This window comes from Petromyzon marinus, unplaced genomic scaffold (assembly GCF_048934315.1).
Source record: "Petromyzon marinus isolate PM22_M1 ecotype Great Lakes invasive population unplaced genomic scaffold, UKy_Petmar_22M1.pri1.0 PM_Scaffold_100, whole genome shotgun sequence".
NCBI classification, from domain to species: Eukaryota; Metazoa; Chordata; class Hyperoartia; order Petromyzontiformes; family Petromyzontidae; genus Petromyzon; species Petromyzon marinus.
In genome coordinates, this window is record NW_027423059.1 from 84,004 (window position 1) to 104,601 (window position 20,598).

At 47.9% G+C, this 20,598-nt stretch overlaps 1 long non-coding RNA gene across 2 annotated transcripts; it reads left to right on the forward strand.

Moving 5' to 3' along the window:
• Nucleotides 1-10,655: 10,655 nt before the first annotated feature.
• Nucleotides 10,656-14,901, forward strand: LOC116936849 (uncharacterized). Of its 2 annotated transcripts, none has more exons than XR_012940156.1 (3): nucleotides 10,656-10,738; nucleotides 13,107-13,199; nucleotides 14,071-14,901. It is a non-coding gene; the product is annotated as an uncharacterized LOC116936849 (long non-coding RNA). The 2 variants fall into 2 exon arrangements; XR_012940155.1 differs by lacking the exon at nucleotides 10,656-10,738 and adding an exon at nucleotides 10,771-10,968.
• Nucleotides 14,902-20,598: the final 5,697 nt, after the last annotated feature.

Here is a 20,598-nt window from a genome sequence, read left to right on the forward strand (position 1 = left end):
AAGCTTAATAAGATCTCTGTAGCTGACCCGTACCCTCTTCCTCGGATAGACGATTCCTTGGACGCTCTCGCAGGGGCATATTATTTTTCAACTCTTGACCTATCTTGATTTTCGCAGTTGCCCTTGAATGAATCCTCTAAACCGAAGACAGCTTTTCGCACATCACAAGGCTTATTTGAATTAAATCAGCTTACAATGGGTCTTCACTCCACTCGGCTACGTTCCAGCGATTGACGCAACTAGTTCTGGCAGGCCTTCAGTGGGACTCATGCCTAATATATCTGGACGATGTTATCGTTTTTAGCCGTACGTTTAAAAAACATCTGGAATGGTTACGTGCTGTCTTTCTTAACATGCCTGCGGCGAATCTCAACTTTAAACTGCAGAAGTGTCAACCTGCTCTAAAAATGGGTTCGGTATCTTGGCCACATAGTCAGTAAATCAGGGATAGCGATGGACCTGAACAAAACCACATGTGTCCATACTTGGCTGACCCCCACGTCGGTGGGGAAGGAGATGCGGAGTTTCATTGGATTTGCATCCTATTACCACCGTTTTGTCACCGGGTTTGCCACGATCGCCAAACCTCTCCACACCCTGACGGCAAAAGGTCAGAAGTTCCATTGGGGGCAGTAGGAGGAGGCCACATTTGTTGTGCTCTGGGATGGCTTGGTGAACGCCCCTCCCCTCCACTACCCCGACTTTTCCTTGCCGTTCATCTTTGATACGTATGCTAGCAACACCGGAATTGGCGCTGTTCTGTCTCAAGTCGTTATGGCATGGAAAGTGTTGTAGCATATGGCAGCAGAGTGATGTCTCCGGCGGAACTTTTGGCAACTGTTTTTTTTGTGCAACAGTATCGCGCCTATCTTTATGGCAGACGCTTTGAGATGCTCTCTGACCATGCAGCGCTACAGTACGCGCTGCATATTGAGCAACCATCTGACCAATTTTCATGTTGGTTGGAAGTCCACCAGGACTATTCCATTACTGTTTCCTTTTGTAAAGGTACCCAACACACGAACGCGGATGCCCTTTCGCGATTACCAACGAGCGACGGGTGAACGTGTTTCTCGGGCCGGGGCGCTGTAAGGCACCTGCTGAAGACTCGCCTCGTCCCCTTCTGGCATTGGCTGAGGTTGACATCTCTGAGGAAAGCCGACGGTCCTGTGGCGCATGACGCCGTTATTGGCATGAACCATGCAGACTTCGGACGCCTTCAGGTGGAAGACGCTTCCCTGTTCAAGTTACAACGCCTTGTCAAGGAGGTGGACGGGGGTGGGAATCGACGGGGTGTAGCCTCTGTCATCCTCAGAGGCAGATTGCTCATGCATTGGAATGGAGGATTGACACGTTACAACATTGTCGTGCCTACTGCCCTACGGAGTAAAGTCATCTGGGCTGTGCATGAGCGACTGTTGCACCTTGGGGTGCATAAGATGCTAGCCACACTTAAGCTCGACTTCTTCTGGCCTGGCATGGTGGAAGATGTCGCTATTGTATTCAAGGGGTGTGTGCAGTGTGCACGGCGGAAACCCCCGTCCAAACTCTGCTGTCCACCATTGCAATCCATTCAGGTTTCCCGCATAAATGAGCTGGTCGCTCTTGTTATCCTTGGTCCATTTCCTACCACCCCTCGTGGCAATAAGTATTTACTGGTGGGCGTCGAATATTTTAGCCGATGGCTTGGCCGCCGCCCAACCAATCGGATTTGGCCATCACCGAGGCATTCCTTGATTGCTATGTGATGGACAAGGGGGGCCCTGAGCATCTTCTGACCGATCAGGGCAAGGAATTTTCTTCAAAATTGCTGCGGGAGGTGTACGACTTGTTGGGAACAAAGAAAATACGCACGTCACCATACCACCCCCAGACGGATGGAATGGTGGAGCGGCTGCAGAGGACTCTGACCTCCATGTTGAGCCATCAGGTCAGTGAGTCCCAGCTTGACTGGGACTTGCATGTTACCGGGGTCCTGGCTGCCTATAGAATGGCCCCTCACCCATCCACCGGCTTCTCACCATTTTTTAAATGTATGGAAGAGAACACGACCCCAAGATTGATGTCCAATTATGAGCCGAGCCAAACAAGGCTAAATCTAAAATTTCGGAGTCCATGCGCTTTACCCATCAGAGGCTTTCAGAAGCACGCGAGGCTTCCAGAGAGAATTCCAATTCGTGCCAATTGTCAAATGAGGGGTCTCCATCTTTCCAGACATGAGTGGCCTTCAGGCGACAGAGCTTGGCTGCACTGTCCCCACATACTGGTGGGTACTTCACTGAAATTGTTTAAACCCTGGAGGGGGCCGTTTGGCGTGATTTGGGTCGTTTGGCTCCAGTGTGAAAAAAATTTGCTTGGGTCGGCGGAGTTGGTTTGTACATCCCTCTCGCCTCAAGCCTTTCATCACGCTGCGTGAATTCATCCCATCTACACTACACAGGGGCCAAGTGTCAGATGTGTCTGGCGAGCTGAGGTGTGTACCCACTGAGGTTGGTTCTCAGGGGAGTCATGTGATCCCATCCTCAGATGCCGCACGTTTTAACATCCCCCAAGCCGCCACCTGCGCCGTCTTCACAAGCTTCGGGAGCGGAAGGCTCGTCTGCCCGGCCGACTGCTCTTTGCTCGATGGGACATTTTGAAATTCCCCCTGGGACCCCCGAGGAGAGTACGCCCACCTCTCCTGGGAGCCTGGCCACAAGGACTCGATCAAAGACTCTTCGGTTTTTGTATATATTGTATATATTGTATAGATGGGTTGAAGTATTTATTTGTTGATGCACACTAACGGGTTGTTCGTTTTGTTCTTTTATTGAAGGGGGAGTTGACAAAGGGGCCCTAAGTGAGGGCTAGGGGGGGTCACGTGGTTGGGATCCTGATCCTGCTCTAGGATTCTGTAAGGTGGTCGTGACCAAGGGTGGAGCCAGCCATGCCGCAGAGAATATAAGCCGGGTCCCGAGAGGGACCAGGGTTGTTGTTGTTGTTTTTCATCCTGGAAGAAACATTCGTCGACGGTCTACGTTCTATGATCTACGTTCTGCGTTCAACGAGTCTCCAACACGTGTACCTGGACCCGAGCTGTTGGTCTCGGTCTGCAGTAGCTAGTTACGTTGTAATTAGTGTAGTTAGCCTGGTGGTCACCACCATAGGTTGTTATTCTAAGGGGAAGTTACCCTGTGTGTTGGAGTTAAATAAATGTGTTGCCTCCAAGTCTACGTCTGCGACTCAGTTGAACTCACTACACATTTACAACTTAGAGCGTTATTACTACGGCTATCAGTCAGCCCTGATGGTTTCCCCCTTATCGCTCCACAATTAGTCTGTCCCAATCTCGTCCACCTTGTTCTTTGTGCATCCCCGGGCAAGTGCGGAGATCGGGGGCCTCGCTCCCCTAATATACCCCCTTGGCCCCGCCCCTATGAGACAGTGCCCCCACTCCACTGTGGCAAGTGTATTGTTTATTGGATAATTTATTATCATCAATACAGTACCTTCCGGCCACCTGTTTCTAATTATCTCAACGTGTACGCTCTAGCACTTTCTCTTTACAGTCCCCTACACAAATACAATGTCACTGCTTATAGTCAACACATCTTCTATCCTCTCACATATATTCCTTCTGCATTCTCCAATCCATACTCACCAGCAACGTGAATTATGATGAAAAAGCAACATTCGACCACTCACTTGGCATTGAAAAACCCTCTCCCAGCCTTGTTGTGATAAATTATTTTCCTGATCCTGTTCAGGTAATGCCATTAACAATTGTATATTTCTCTGTGCACTTGCATCAACCTGGATCCATGGTACCACCGTCAAATAATCATTGCAAATTCATCACCTTAATACAGCAGTGACATTTTTCCTATGGTGTTGAAGTAGATAGTGCCTCCAACTGATGAAACAATTAAATTCTGAGTATTCCAGATGTTGGCTCTACAGATATCCATAGATTTACAGACGTTCGGATTACGGAATTTCGCGTTCATGCAATTGACAAATGATGGACATTTTTCTATTTACGAAATCGAATTTCCATGTTAACGAAATTTTACACGGCACACGCCATGAAAGCATCAAAGAAGAAGCACCCAGGAGGATGCGTCATCCATCCGCGACACTGTCACAGTATATCCCTACAGCTCACCAGTAACGCCTCACATCGCCTTTCTAGGCATTCCAACATGCAGATCGTTTGGTGAGTTCCCTTAAAAGTATGGATCCTTGCAGTCGCGAAAGCTTGAAATCTAGAATTAATTATTCGTCTTAAATTAGTTGTTGTTCAATCTTCTTAACATTTATGTACTTTCTTATTATTTCTGATTTGTCAATATGTGAACAATTTTTGGTTAGGAGTGGGGTGGAATGATTGTCTGAAACTCATCCCTAATTTTTTGTGTTGAATATAATGGGAAAATATTTTCTGATCACGAAATTTTGTTTGACTCGTGTTTTTTCCAGAACTCATCCATTTCTAAAGTAGAGGGAAGCCAGTACTATGCATGATGTTATCAGGCTCATGTCTAATCTGACATTATCATGTTGGAGGACTTGTGACATCCGACTGACGACGTTCATGATGATCATGGCCTTTCTTTTAGTGAACAGAAAAACACATTGTATCAGTTCAATACTGTAAAATACAGTAATTGAGAAAAAAAGGCAATCGGAGGGGTAACCATCTCGTAAATATTAAAAATGAAATGTCTTTGTTTAAAAGAGCCTGCGGCAGTGGCACCAGGTCAATGGCAATTATGAATGCCTATCATTGTTGGCACTTTCCAAGGAATAGCTCATGTTAATGTCCCACAAAGAGGTACTCATCAACTCCAGAGGGATGAAAGGATGATTCAGTACCTTATCGAGATATTAAGTTATTATCTTTAATGCTAGCTCTCTGTCTTATTGGACCCCTCACCCTCCAAAAACTATTGACAATGGCCATCAAAATCATTTGGAACAATATGACATGGTTCAAACGAATAACTGCCCACTGGAAGCATTTCTGAAGACAACAAATGAATAATTTAGAGAATGCAGAAATCTCTTGTCAACCTAAATTCACTGTGTTCCACTAAATCTTCTCATCTCAACTAATTTTTTTCATCTGCTTCCTTTTTCCCTTCCATAATTTGGCCACCATTGCATTGTTAATGTTGACCTTACATCTGATGTGCTAGATAATCACCTGCCAACTCTAGTTGGCAGGTGATTATCTAGCTAGTTTTATATATAGGATTTTTTACGGAATTTTTTTTTTTTGCCATTGGTCAGTTCCATGCTTTGTCCAATTTTAGCTCAAAAGAGAATGCGTCCTGCCTTGAATCTCGTTGAAAATTTCACGCTCAACGAGGCTGCTACAGAGAGCAATGCACATTATACCATCGGCAAGCCAATGTTTTATTCGTATATGTGACATTTAGTAAGATCAAGTGCAGATGCAAATGTAATTTCATTATTTGTGCAGTCATTGATGACCTGGCTGAGGCCATGAAATATCTGCACTAGAAAAGTCGCTCAATAACAGGAAGCTGATGAAGGACATTGGCAGTACCAGCTTCGCGCTCTGCCCTTGGAGCTGCCTGGCTACTGTTTTCATGCCTTCTTGACTGATAGCATGACTGAACTATTAATGGGGATGATATAACGCTCTAACGTTGTTCACGTCTCACAGCCGGAATACTGCCGACTGCTTCGCTCCTGACAAAGCGCTGATACACCGCTGGATCGAGTAGGATGGTCCTTGTGGCGAGGCTCTCAAAGTGGAAGATACCAAATCAGCTTCAACCCAATGGTGGTGTTTAGGAGAGCATTTATCTATGAGTATATATAGGCTGGCTGACAGATATGAAGTTATTCCTTCGGTGGTAATAAACAACAACAATAATAATAATTGTTACCCTTTGTCATACCACTTATGGGTGAAGTCTTTCCATACTGGATAAGTCGTGGAGATTGCTTGACCATACTCCATCATGCTTGTCAACGTGGGTTGATGACGAGAAGGCTCAAGGCCAGTTTGCTTGATGGTAACTATGACTGAGAATCAAACTAAAGTGGTCTGATTCATATTGCAATGGCCAACCATTGTGCCACCGTTACACTCGTATGCATAAGTTAACAGGGAAAAAAAACTATACCATTTTTTGTTACTGTGAATAAAATGACAAAATAACATTGCCACTTTGGTCAACTCGTCATCTTGAAATTACGGAATGTACAAATCTAAAGTCTTAGGTATAATGGAAAGAAGGGTTTTGCTAATTGGGCGATCTCAGAATGGGTAGCAGGTGGCAATCCTAATCAAATGCCATTTTTCATATTTCGTGTGTTTAGGTCTGTTGTAGACAAAAAACGGCCTGCGATGAAATATGTCCTCTATTCCGACATGTGTAAAGAAGCTCATTCGCAGGGTACATTTTCATGTAGATTTATTTCGCGATAACATATTTACAGGCGAGAGTACGACTCACACGTTTCACAAGGCTATAACTACCGCAGTCCTGGTGGTTTCTAATAGAGTAATATCGAACAGTCTTTGTTGATGGTTTCTCCCATGTAGATCTCCAACAGTCGGCCCCGATGTCGTCCACCTGCAGTTGTTCTTCAGTCCCCAAGGAATCAACCCATTCGCGGGCCTCGCTCCCCCTTATATACCCCTACGGCCACGCCCTGGTAACTTCCAGCACTTGCCCCCGGTAGATTCTATCAGCAAACTCTATCGTCATCTACTTCCCTTCTCTTCGATGGCAAAGGTTATAGTGGTGTCAGTGTTGATGGGTGGAGACAGGTACAGGGTACTTTACGGGGGAAGGTTCGTAAAAGTCGTACTCCTGCGTTGTAAATACTTTATCGTGAAATAAATCATCAAGAAATTGGAACCTGCAAAGGAGCTTCTTTACACATGTGAGTGTAAGCCTGAGTACAATCTCACGTGTTGTTGCTGTAGAGTATTTTCATTTTACCAGTGGGTCAATGAGATAAGGGGATGGTGATTAAGGTAGTGAGTGATAGGATGGGTGGGTCATTCTTGAGAGCATGAAAAAGTGCGTGAGTGAGGTTGACACAGTGAATGATCAGGTGATTGTGTGAATGATCAGGTAAATATATGACTCATGAGGAGGGAGAGGGAGCATTTATGTAAGTCATAGAGTAAGGGAAGTGGGTGAGTTCATAATGGAGTGAGTGAGTACCAGTTAATTTAGTTGAACAAGGCGAGAACTAAAGCGACCAGGATGAGTCTCATTTGCAAGAGAGACCTGGATCACCCAAATGACCAAAGCTAAATAAACACACAGAGTTACAGTAATGAAAGCAAATATAAATAATACAAAACAACTGATGCGTCACATGGGAAATCGACGTAATGGAGTTAAGGGATGATAGAATATGTGAGTAAGGTGCGACACGGGTGTCCTCTGGCCCTTTCACGACTTAACATTTTTTTTGACTACGTAGTTTGAGACGATTTCCATGGATGTACCAGTAGAATCTATATCTCGTATAGATATAATGGGAGGCTGATCGATGCCCCAGTCCGGTCATGGTATGGCTCTCTATTGTTAAACCATATTATGAATGCGGATGATCTGGTGATTACTTCCCACTCTAAGGAGAAGTTGGAGACACTACAGCTAAACATGGAGCATTATCCTAAATTATGGGCTGTTACCATCAGCCTCACAAAAACAAATCACCTCCCTGGGTATTTTACATCATCAAAATGCTCCCCTCCCTCAATTCCCCATGTATTTTGGGGCAGTTGTGGAGAGAGTGGAGATATTTCCGTACTTGGGCAGTGTGCTGATGACCAACTCTGTTTCAGTAGCCGAGGTCTCACTTCGAATCATTCGAGCGGCATTCGATTTTCATCAGCTGCTGAATACTGTGTGGAAGCTACCTGGCATGTCACTCCATACAAACCTTCATGTCTTCTGGACCGCAGTTATGCCCTCCCGTATCTCTCTCGAAAGGAACATCTGCACTGGTGTGAAACATTTTGGTTAGCCCACGATCTATCCAGGGTTTAACCAGACTGGACTTTGTGAGGAGCTCAGATTCCTGGAATATCTGGACAAATGCCCATCTGTGGGCTCCTCCAGAAAGCGAGGCTGCGTTGGTTGTGTCATGCAGTCCGTATGCACAGTCACGGCATCCCCAAGCAGCTTCAATTTGGCTGGATAGATGGTGCTAAATGGGCGTGGTACGGGCTAGAGAAGAGATGGACTGATGTGGTACAGAAGGATGTTGAGCTGATTGGACTTATTGATGACTGGTATCAGCAGTGTCACGATCGGCTTCTGTGGAGGAGGTTCATGAAAAGCGCTGCTGGGGAGGTGGAGTCAGTCGCCCTCCAGCAACAGCATAGGGCAGAGTAGCAAGGCTCAAAACAACGAGCAGAGCGCCAAACAACTGACACAAATAAAGTTGGCACAGTGGGGAGCACGGCTGTTGCATCTGCCGATCATTTTCCTTAGTCAATCCATGGCACCTGCGTCTATTTACATGACCTCCTGCCAGCCAGCCTTCGACACTTCACGTGGCCTCAAAATGCACCGAGCATGGCACAAGTGCTGTGGTGACACTCTTTGGTTCTATTGGATAAAGTCACGTAGGTAAAAAATAAAATAACAAAAAATCACGACGTTTCGGCCACAACACAAGCGGCCTTCATCAGGTGAAGGGACGAGACTGTCTGGAGGACAGCGAAAGCTTTAAATCTGCTGTGGTGATGTCACCGCCACTTAGGGGTGAACGACGGTTGTTCCGTTGTTGTGCGTGTGTGCACGGACGTATGTACGCCTGTGAGTCTCGTGTATGGAGAGATAAAGAGAGGCAGCCGTGCGTTGTGCTGGCCCGTGTGCCATTCTGAGCTTCATAGGCGCTGCTCACTAACAGCGCTTGCCCCAACATTCTGGTAAGGCTATACGGCGAATGATTGTCGCTGTTGTGTGTGTGTATGGACGTTCACCCCCCTCCCACCGCCCCCGTGTGTGCAGTTTTAGGGACTCATTACGCCCCCTCCCGACAAGCAGACCAGCATCCGAACTAAAGGTAAGTGACAATAAAAACAGATTTTTTTTCCATTTAAGTAACTTTATGTTTTGCTCACAATACAGTATTTATTACATTGTTGCATGCAAATGTACGATATTTTGTCTTACATATGACTTTGACAATGTTTCCATGTTTTGCTGAACCGTGATAACATCTTAAAAAACTTACAGAATGTGGATTTAAATACAGTACACTATTGTATTCAGACTTATGAACCGTTCGACTTACGGACAGTTCTCAGGAATGGAACCGATAAGTTGTATTATTCGCTAACAGCACCTTCCATTGGTATGGTTGACTACATACGATGCAAAGAAAGTTAAATATAGATACATATATATTGTACAGCACTTTCCCCAATAGTATGTTGATGTTCTATGGGGTATGTTTGTCTTTCTGAGTAATGTTTTAATTGGGGCGGTGTCATTTTCACAATTTCCCCAATGTTTTTACATTGGCCGACTTGCGCGTCAGCAATTTTCGCACCCAATGGATAAATCTCTTCTTCTTCTTCTTGGGTTTGGTGGTGGCAGAAGTGGTGGTGGAAGCTGTGGCAGCGGCGGTGGAAGGGGCATCGGTGGCATCATGGTACATTTGAGACACGGCGCATTTCAATTCTTTCAGCTGGCTACTGAGATGAAGGTTCTCTTCATGCAGCCTCTCTTCCCCATGCCACATGTCCTCGTGACGCACCAGCTTCCCGCGTAGCCTAAACTGTTCCTGGCCTCTCTGCGGATCCAGGAAGTTCAACTCCGTCAGGTGGGCATGCAGCGACCTCCGGAGATCTTTGTTTTCACAGCGCAGCGACATTTGCCGCTGTGCTGCATTGCAGTCTCGGAGAAAATCCGCATGGAGAGACTTGCTCTCCCTGCAAGGCACTCTCGTGGACTCCAGCTCCAACTGGCACTCTTTAAGCTGTTGAACCAGGCTCCTGTTCTCTCTCTGGAGAGTCTCTCGGTTCTCCATCAACTCCTCCTGCTGCTGCTGTAGCTCCAGACGGAGCATCTTGTTCTTCTGACAGAGCTCCACATTCTGCAGGCTCATCCTCTCCGTAGACAGCGTCGTGACCTCATGGTCAAAGTCTGAAATGGATAGCGTAAAAAGAAGATAAATGAAGATCCCCATCCCAAGCATGGCCAAGACCAGAACGTCAACGATCAGCAGCACCATGCTCAGCTCGTGTTGACGGCACGCGGGACGGAAGGAAGTGTGAGACGCGTCACGAAGGGGCGTGTTATTTATACAAACGTCATTATCCGGATGTGACGTACGCTATGACGTAACAGCCATCCCTGCCCACTTATTGGCAATCATTGCCCACCACGTGACTCTACGGCCCCGCCCCTAACCGCGCAGCTCCTCCCCCATACTCTTCTTCCGCCTTCCCCACGTGACGCGAATCGAGCCAATCACGCGAGAGGCGGCGCGCGGTAGGCCCCGCGACCGCTTCCCGCCATTCTTGCAATGGGCAGCGGGGCCGCGCAGGGGGGGGGGGCGGTGGGGGCGGGGCTGAGTTCACTCCACGTCGCGAGCGGGAGGAGGAGGAGGGACGAGGGGGAGGGGCCAGGAGGGACGAGGGGGAGGGGCCAGGAGCGGGAGGGGGGGAGCCGTGGCGCCGCTCTTGGGCCGCGAGGCCTCCCCCTGGCCCCGCGGCGCCACGCGGAGACCGCGACAGCAGCAGGAGGTGGTGGTGGTGTTTGTGGTTGTAGGCACGGGAGAGGTGGTGGTGTTTGTGGTTGTAGGCACGGGAGAGGTGGTGGTGGTGTTTGTGGTTGTAGGCACGGGAGAGGTGGTGGTGGTGTTTGTGGTTGTAGGCACGGGAGAGGTGGTGGTGGTGTTTGTGGTTGTAGGCACGGGAGAGGTGGTGGTGGTGTTTGTGGTTGTAGGCACGGGAGAGGTGGTCACGGACAGGCGGTGAGTGCCGGGTGATGGAGGGGGGGTGAGGGAGTGGATTGCAGGGTGAGTGAGTTAATGAGGAGAATTAATAGGTGAGGAGGGTGAGTGAGTTGAAGGGTGAGGTGAGTGAGTGGGTGAGTGGTGAGTTCACGACAGGGAGATTGGGGCTGAGTGAGTGAACGCAGCGCACGGTAAAGATCCCCTGAGAGCATTCGCAAGAGTTGGACATTGAGTGCCGCTGTCAGGGTCCACACGCAAATTACTCACTTGGCATGATATACAAATTAACCATTGTAAACGATAACTTTAAAAAAGTCCGCTATTTGTCAGAACTAATGCGATGTGCGTTTACCATATTTGTAGCACGTTATAACCAACGTCAACATCGTAATTTAGAGTAACCATTAGTCCATACGTGTCACTTGCTAATAGTCCCCGGGTCAATCACAACTTTGCCGTGCGTGCAGGCTTTGTCTCTGGCTGCTCGCTAGGGCTGCGATGCCTTTCCATGCCACAAGATGACGTTCATTGCTCCTTCCACACCGCGACAATATTTACTGCAGTGTTCTATAACGCGGTAGTTGCGTTGCTGAATAACACCGCGTTGTGTAAACTCCCTCGTTACAATGACTAATACAGGGTAAAGCACAGTCCGTGATAACAGTGTGAGATGCGTGTGTCGGCTGAACAAAGACTGAGGCGCATGGGGAGCATCAGGAAGCATCCAGCAGCATCCCAATGCCTTGTGTGACGCTGTGCCCAGGCAGCCGTACAACCGCACATTCCTACTCGCGCGACGTGGTTCTGTTGACTCAATCGCGTTATATCCACTTAGCATCCGTGTCATAAAACGTGTTCCCTAATACATTCATCGTGCTATATCCAATTGGCGTTATGAAAACGCGTTGAGGCAGAACGAACTCTATAAACTATTTTTATTTTACCAGGTGAGACCCACTGAGCTATGTGGCTGTTTTCCAGAAGCGACCTGTCCACAAATGATAGATCAGCTAAATGGCTAATCACGTTAGAAATGTGTAGCACCAGCCACAAATACTCTAGACATGGATCCCCTTTGACAGGGTCAGTGTCTACTTAGATTCACTCACTCCGCCTATTGTCATGCGGCGTGTGCAGCTGCGTCGTGACACTTGGTAGAGTGCTGCCTTTGAGGCAGAGAGCTTTACAACCGTGTGCAGTGGTTAATTTGCTTAACAGCTTTACACCGAACTCCTTGCTTGTGGTAAAACATGTTTGCGACTTTGCTGATCGAGAACTATGCAGATTTAGATTTATAGTAACATGTACTTGGTGTGAGATGAACTTCCAAATAATTTCCTTTGCTCAACATCTTGCAATTAATGTCTTTTTAAATGGTCAGCTTAAGTGATTCCGTGATGTTTATGTAACTTTACCATTAAGATAACCTATGGAGCACAATTATTTCAGTATTATTTTTCATAAGTAAACTTTAAACTGAACCCATATGTGATATTATATTGATTGATTATTTTATTTTTTAATGTAGTCTACATGCTCTTCTGGGGATATTACCCCACATTTACCATTCATTGATGTTCCCTTTGACATTGGTAATAGGCATTGTCACACCATAGTAATTCATGGGCAATTATGTAATTCGCTCTGTCTATCTCTCTCTGCATCTGTCTGTGTGGGTGTCTCTCTCTGCCGGTGTGTTTTTCTTTGTATGCGTCTTTCGTGTGTCTCTTTGTGTATGCCTCTCTCTGTGTGTGGATGTCTCTCGGTGTCTGTGTCTCTCTTTCCTTTTCCACGATGTGGTGTTGTATTTACATGCAAATTCTACCTCTAGCCCCGCCCACTTACTCTTGGGCTGAGCTTATCTCAAGCCAATATAACTTCGTGTTTCAGCAGCTTTCTCGCTATATTTTTTCACCTGATGATGGTTGCTTGTGTTGCGATCGAAACGTCGTGATCTATTATTTTTTCTACCTACGTGACATTACCGAAAGAACCAAAGAGTATTGTGATTGTAATTTTGATTGTGATTGTTGTGGTGGAGGTGGTGATATTGATGGTGGTGTTAACGATAGCGGTGATTTTGGTGGTTGTAATGGTGGTATTGATGGTGGTAATGGTGGTTGACTATTACCCCTCTCGTGTCCTTCCACCACCAGGTTTAAGAATCTGCTGGTGTCTGTGCTGGAGGTGGACGTCGGATATCTGTGCAGTCTGGAGTGGTGGACAATAGACTTCTGCAGCTCAACCAGGTGGACGCACTGGGCAGGGAGCAAGATGGTGGTGGCCTTAGAGACCCACTTACTCCCACAGAGAGCCATAGACTCACTCACAGAGTGCACTCACACAGAGAGCCAAAGTCTCACTGACACAGAGCCATAGGCTCACTCACATGGAGACACATAGACTCACTCACACAGAGAACCATTGATTAACTCATTGTTTTTTTCGGTAAAGTCACATATGTAGAAATACCATAAAATTATATTAAAATAAATCAAGCACGACGTTTCGACCGCAACACAAGCGATCTTCATCAGGTGTAAAAACAAATAGCACATAAGGTGACATCAACGCAACACATAGAGAGTGTTAAACTGCACGGAGGTAAATACAACAAGAAGATGAGAGACGAGAATTCAAAAAACCTAAGAAAATTTTACGTGATGCAATACCAGTCGGCCAACGACACAGTTAGACACTTGCCTGGCAGACCACGAATTTCAGAAGAGTGTTAAATTTCGTGTTCATCCTCTGGGTTGAACATACCAGCATAGACAGAGTGAACAAATACGAGGTATAAGATAGCAGAAATACATATACAGGGACACAAGAGGTAAGAAGAGGAAAGATGGACAGAGAAGCAAGAAAAAAGGGGCCGGATGGATGAACAGACAGAGGCTTAAAATAAGTAGCAGAGGTGGGGGGAGGGGCCGAAGAAAGCAAGGGGCACCCCACCCCACCCACCCCACCCCACCCACCCCACCCACCCCACCCACCCCACCCCACCCACCCCACCCCACCCCTCCCACCCCTCCCACCGATCCTCCCCCCAACCCTCCCCTCAACGCTCCTTTCACTCCTCCCGTCACCCCTCCACCCCTCTCCTTTCTGCTGCGTAAGGGCCAGAGGCTGAGAGCACAGCAGAGGAGGCTACACGGGGAACTGGGCCGCGTCAGGGGCGAGAGACGCGGGGCGACTCGACACTTCACAGCGGCCTTCATAGATGTGTACTGCTTCATTCATAGGAGCTCAATAACAGCACTTGCCCCACCAGTCTGTGGAGCTCCATGGGGGATGTTTGTGTCGGAGCTCGTGCTGTAGGCATAGACGACGCGCGACCGTGGATCCTCTATAGGGAGCGCTCGTCTGCTGTGGGTCGCATGGAGCTGCACGAGCGGACACCGCCGCAGCGATTCCCATACCGAGTCACGAGATAGGCGCTGGGAAACAATTGCGCTGAAGTGTGTTGCTGGGTGGATGAAGCGAGCACCACCATGGTGTGCTTGCCTTGTATGGTCAGTCGTGTGACTGATTATTATAATATATTAATTCACACCTGTGCACCGTGTCATGGCAGTTTCTCTGTTTTCCTTCATTGCATTTTTATTTCAGAAATATTTCACCTGCAAAATAGATTGAGTTTGAATATCTCATGCGAAAGGGTGCCCAGGGCATGTGGGGTCGTCCAATTGCACAGTGTTTAGCGCACATCACTACACACCCATGGACTAAATCCAGAGGCGAGTGACAAATGAATCAGTTCTGCCCCCCTCGCTTCACCAACCCGCACTAGTCGGCGTGGTGAAATATGGTAAAAAATCAACACGACCGACAGGGCATAGGGTGTCCATTATCCAGAAGGGCTTTACTTTATTATCACATCCACATCTAATTGTGGATTTGGTTATTTTTCTTTAGTTATCTTTGTTGTATAAATACAACTTGACAAGATGTGTACTGCTTCATTCTGGTACATTTACTGTTTTTCAGTGCATTTCAGCACTGGGTGTGTTTGTTGGATTTATTGTTTGTCGATTTTTCATTGAACTGACAAATGGTGTAACCTGGTCCCTTGGGTACCCAGGCCTTCCTATAGTATAACTCCAGGAATCGGCAGATTTTTATTTTATTGTACCAAGTAAGGACCACTGAGCTATATAGCTATTTTTCAAAAGCAACCTGGCCACAAATCATAGCTCAACGAAGTGGCTTATCACGTGGAAATTTGTAGCAGCCAAATACTGTAAACGCATATTTCTAAATGTGGAGGGAAAAAAACTCGAGGATCCAGAGAAAAACCCACGCCACCACGGGGAGAATATGCAAACTCCAAATATCCAGGCGTTGGGGTTGGAATCGAACCCACGACCTCCTGCATTCCAGGTGAAGGGGATAACTTGTTGCCACCACTGAGCCCCTTGTTAATCTGATGTGGTATACTGGTACAGCACCTGGTGGCCTCGGTCACTTTACTGACCTTTGCACCATTGTGTAGTCGGTTCAATTGAGTCGCAGACATACTCTTTGGAGGCAACAAATGTATTTATACCAACACGAAGGGGTAACTTCCCTTTTACCAGATAACAACCTATGGTGGTGGACCACCAGGCTATCTGCGCTAACACTCTGGGATAGCTACAACGAGCAGGACTCCAGCTTGAGTCCTGCCCATGTGTTGGTGACTCTTCACGGACGTTGAATGTAGATCTTTCAGAAGACAACAGCAAAGCTGAACCCCGGTCCCTCTGGGGACCCGGTTTATATGCTTACCAGTCGTGGCCGGCTCCGCCCTTGGCCACAACTACCTTCTCGATTCCTATTGCAAGATCTCGCCCTGACACGTGACTACCCACTAACCCCAACTTGTGGCCCCTGTGTAGAATTTACCCGTCATGTACCTTCCAGGGTCAAACAAAGTGCAATGGCCCACATTAACCTCATTCATGGCTGACACTTTCACACCCCTCCTATAGAGAACAGCACTGCACGCCACACGTGGTGCCACTCAGCGCCATGACTCAGCGCTCACCAAGCCCCACTAAGGCTGGTACTACACCCACATATATGGGGTGTCGGTGATGTAATTACATCGCACGCCGTGCCTCTCAGGCCGGCACTACACAGTGGCATTCCCGATGTCACTACATTACCCCCCTCCCCCCCCCATTCGTAGCATTCAGCCGTCCTGGCTGTCAACTCCCCCTTAAAACTAACCAAGTGAATAAGTTCTAGATTTGAAGCTTTCGTGACTGCAAGGATCCATACTCTTTGGTTCTATTCGGTAAAGTCACGTAGGTAAAAAATAAAACAACAAAATTCATGACGTTTCGGCCACAACACAAGTGGCCTTCATCAGGTGAAGGGGACCGTACTGTCATGAGGACAGCGTTGGAGTGAAGACAGTCCAGCCCAGGTCGCGTCCTTTTAAGCTGTGTGGGAGGAAACAAAATACTTTGACAAAGGAATTAGCATAAAATGACCGTAACGCACAAGAGGACCGGCACGGGGGGGGAGGGGGTGTTAAGTGGAACGTAGAGGACCGGCACGGGGCGGGAGTTTACAAATGTAGGTGTGAAGTGAAATAAGCTTCTATGAAAGTTTGGTATATCACTATTTGGATAAATACCATTGAAAATTAGTTTAATGTTTGGTATGATTTAGAACATCTTTCCAATGGTTGCTTAAGTGAATAAGGTGATAAAAAGCGAGTAAAAGTGACTAAACGCTATGTGTGCCTCAATAATTAACAATAACAAATAGCATATAAATACCCAAGCCCACCTATACAATATATACACTAGCTACAAATGTACAGAACAACACGAGAAAGTATAAAACGCGAATGCACGGAATCCCCTCCATCACCAACAACTCCCATCCTCACTGTGTAACAATACCCATAAGCACAACAAAGGCTAGGTTCAGCCAATAACCGATATGGCCTACTGAGTGTGACAAGCAACTGATGGTGTGGGAGTGTGTGTGCATGGGTGTCACAAAATCCGAAGAGTTTTTGAGCGAGTCCTCGTGGCTGGGTCTCCAGTGGAGGTGGGCTCACTCTCTCTGGAGGTCCCAGGGGGAATATGCAACTGTCCAGTCGAAGAGCAGTAGGCCGGGTCGACGGGTTTTCCTCTCCCGAATCAAGTGAAGACAGCGCAGGCGGCGGCTTGGGGGACATCAGGCGCGCGGCACCTGAGGGAGGAAGCACACGACTCCGCTGAGGACCAACCTCAACGTGCACACATGCCAGCTCGCCGGACACATCTGTCCCTCGGCGCCCACAGTGTGGAGATGGAACAAACTCACAGGGAGCAATAAAGGGCTTAGGGCAAGAGGAGTGTACAAACCAACTCCGCCGCCCCAAGCGGATCTGGACACACTGCAGTCGAATGACCCGAATCACATCAACCAGCCCTCTCCAGGGTTTGAGCAAATTGGGCGATGTACCCAACGGTACCTGTGGACAGTGCAACCAAGCTCTGTCCCCAGAGCTTGGTTGCACTGAAGTACGGAAGCCCCTCAGCCATTCATTGGCCAATCGGCACAAATCAGAATTTACCCTGGAAGTCTCCCGCACTTCGCAGCACACGGAGTCAGAGATTTAAGATTTTGCCTTGTTGGGTGCGGCTTGTAACTGAACATGAATCAGGGGGTCGTGTTCTCGCTGACCTGATGACTCAACATGGAGGTCAGAGTCCTGTGCAGCCACCTCAACCATACCATCCGTCTGCGGATTGTGCGGTGACATGCGTACTTTCTTGGTTCACAACTAACGCACACCTCTTGCAATAATTTTGAAGAAAATGTTTTGCCCTGATTGTTCAGAAGACGTTCGGGAGCACTCTTGTCCATAATGTAGTGGGTAATAAACTGGAGGAATCTTACTCTGAGGCAACACATTTATTATAACATTAACAGGTTATTACACAATGGGGTAATGGCCCCTTTCACCCGATACTCTATGGAGGTAGTCCCTCCAGACTAGCTTGCCTCTCACTGGCTATCACGGCATCTATACTGCTGGGGCTTGAGTCTTCCCTTGAGTCTTCACGGGTTATCAGCTGGAGCTTTCACTGGTATAAGCTCGAGCCGACCCTAGCCAGGGGTTCTGCTCTGCCCATTGGGCTCTTCTCTTCAGGGCTCCAGGATGCTCTTCAGTCTTCGGCCGGACAACAACTGCTGGGACCGCTCAGGGACCTGACATATATAGGCTCCTGGCTCACTCCGCCCCTGGCCACGCCTTCCTTCTAGGACCGTCTCCGAGGGTCTGGAGAATGACATCATCTCCCCAGCCCCCTTCCCGGGATCTGGGGTCCCGACCGTTGGTCACGATGCTCCCCCAGGGATTGCCTTGGCCAATGGCCCGTCATCATTAATCCAGCAGGTTCAGCCTCCCCTCTGCTCCCTACTGACACAAGCTAGTACTGACGGCTATGATTAGTGGCGATCATGTTCAACCATGCCACTACAATTACGTAGCCATTGAGGAATGCCTCAGTGATCTTTGCCGCCAACTGTTTGGGAAGCGGCCAGGCCACAGGCCATCATGAGAAATACTCGACTCCCACCAGAAAATATTTATTCCCACAAGCGGCTTCTACCGCGTGCACTGCACACACCCCTTCAACAAATTGGCAGCATCCTCAGCCATGCCAGGCCAGAAGAAATCCGACTTACGTGTGGCCAATGCTAGTTTATGCACACCCAAGTGCAACAGACGCTCGTGCACCACCTAAATGACCTTACTCCGCAGGGCGGTGGGCACAATAATGTTGGAACATCGCATCTCTCCGCCCCAATGCATGAGCAATCCGCCTCTGAGAATGAAAGAGGCGACACCCCATCGATCCTCGCCCCCATCAGTCTCTTTGACACGGCATCGCAATTTAAGCAGGGAAGCGTCCTCAACCTGGAGGCACCCCCATTCGTCGTGGTCCAATCCAATGACAGCATCACGCGCCACTGGATCCCCAGCCCCCTCAGATGTTACAACCTCGGCCGATGCCGTAAGGGTAGGGGGCGAGTTTTCGTTGCGCGGCTTACAGCGACCGGAGCCCGAAAAACTTGCGCAACTCTCGTTCGTGGGTAATCGCGACAGGGCGTCCGCGTTCGTGTGATGGGAGCCTTTGCGATAGGTAACCTGAAAAGAGTAGTCCTGGAGGACCTCCAACCAGCATGAAAGTTCGCCAGATGGCTGGTCAACCTGCAGCGCGTACTGCAGCGCCGCGTGGTCCGAGCGCATCTCAAAGTCTCTCCCATACAAATATGGAAGATACTGTTGCAAGAAAAACACGATAGCTAACAGTTATCAGCGTGTGACACAGTACCGCTGTTCAGCCGGAGACAGCACTCTGCTTCCTTATGCGATAACACTCTCGACGCCATTGACAACTTAAAACAGAACAGCTCCAATGCCAGTGTTACTAGCATCTGTATCAAGGACAAACGGCAAGGAAAAGTCGGGGTAGTGGCAGGGAGGGGCGTTCACCAAGCCATCTTGGAGTGCAACAAATGCGGCCTCCTCATGGGTGGTGCCGATGTCACAAGTCGAGGAGACTGAAGTGCTGTGACAAAAGGGCCATTGCCTGAATCGTCTCTTACTATAAACATTTCATTTCAAAGCGGTGTTATCGAAGAAGCTTTTTTGGAAGATAAATAACATCGCTATGGGGGGAGGGGGACATAGCGGGATTGAGGGGGAGCGATTAGGGGGGTTATAGAGGTGGGTGTTGAGTAAAATAGTATCAGTGTCTTGTGCTCGAGCCTAGGGGCTATGCCAAGGGGCTAGGACATTCGAATGAACGTCTCATCTTGCCACATGCTTTTTTTACTATCTCCATCAGTAACAAAATCAATCTACAAAGCAACGCTGCTTCTAAAATCGGTATAGTACTCTGAAGCATGTAAAAATGGTAATGTACTGTCAATAGTATTTTAACAGGAGCATTGTCTCTTTAAAGGTCACGGTTTTTGTTGTTGACATGAACTCTATTGGCTTCCACCTCCCTGTTCACAGAGATCGTCAATAGAGGCTGAAGTCTGTTACTCGCGCACAGTCAGTCGAGGGAGTGATAGCCCCCACTGTGCCCTTCAGCCCGTGGCGTTGCCTATGGGACTCATTGTCCCGTAACATCCCGAGTTCACAATGTCGATTAAAGCGACACCTTTGTTTAATAACGATCCATGAAATGAGTGGGACTTTATATAGTGTGACAGTCTTGTCTTTGGGAATACTGTACTCATGTTTGTTTCTGTTGCCTGGTTTTTAATTGGTAAAGCTGTGATCGTGTTTGATCCCTCCACTGGTATCCGATTAATTTCTGCATCAAGCACAATATCCCCTTTGCTGTCTTCAAGTTCCACCATGGACACGCTCCTGTTTGCCTCTCCCATCATCTCATTCCCCTCCCAATGTTCTCCTATATCGTCCCTACCATCTCGCTTTACTCCCCTTCACTCATTCTCCGCCCAGCAACCAAGGCTTCCAGTTGGAACTTCTAATCAACCTTTACTCATTCGGAGGTCACTCATTCCCTTTTCTTTTGATGCAATTATTTGGGCCTGTCACTTACCATCCACAGATTTCTCCTGTGATCATCACTGTATGTTCTCTCTTTAGAAATGTAGGCTGAATGTACACCACCTTGT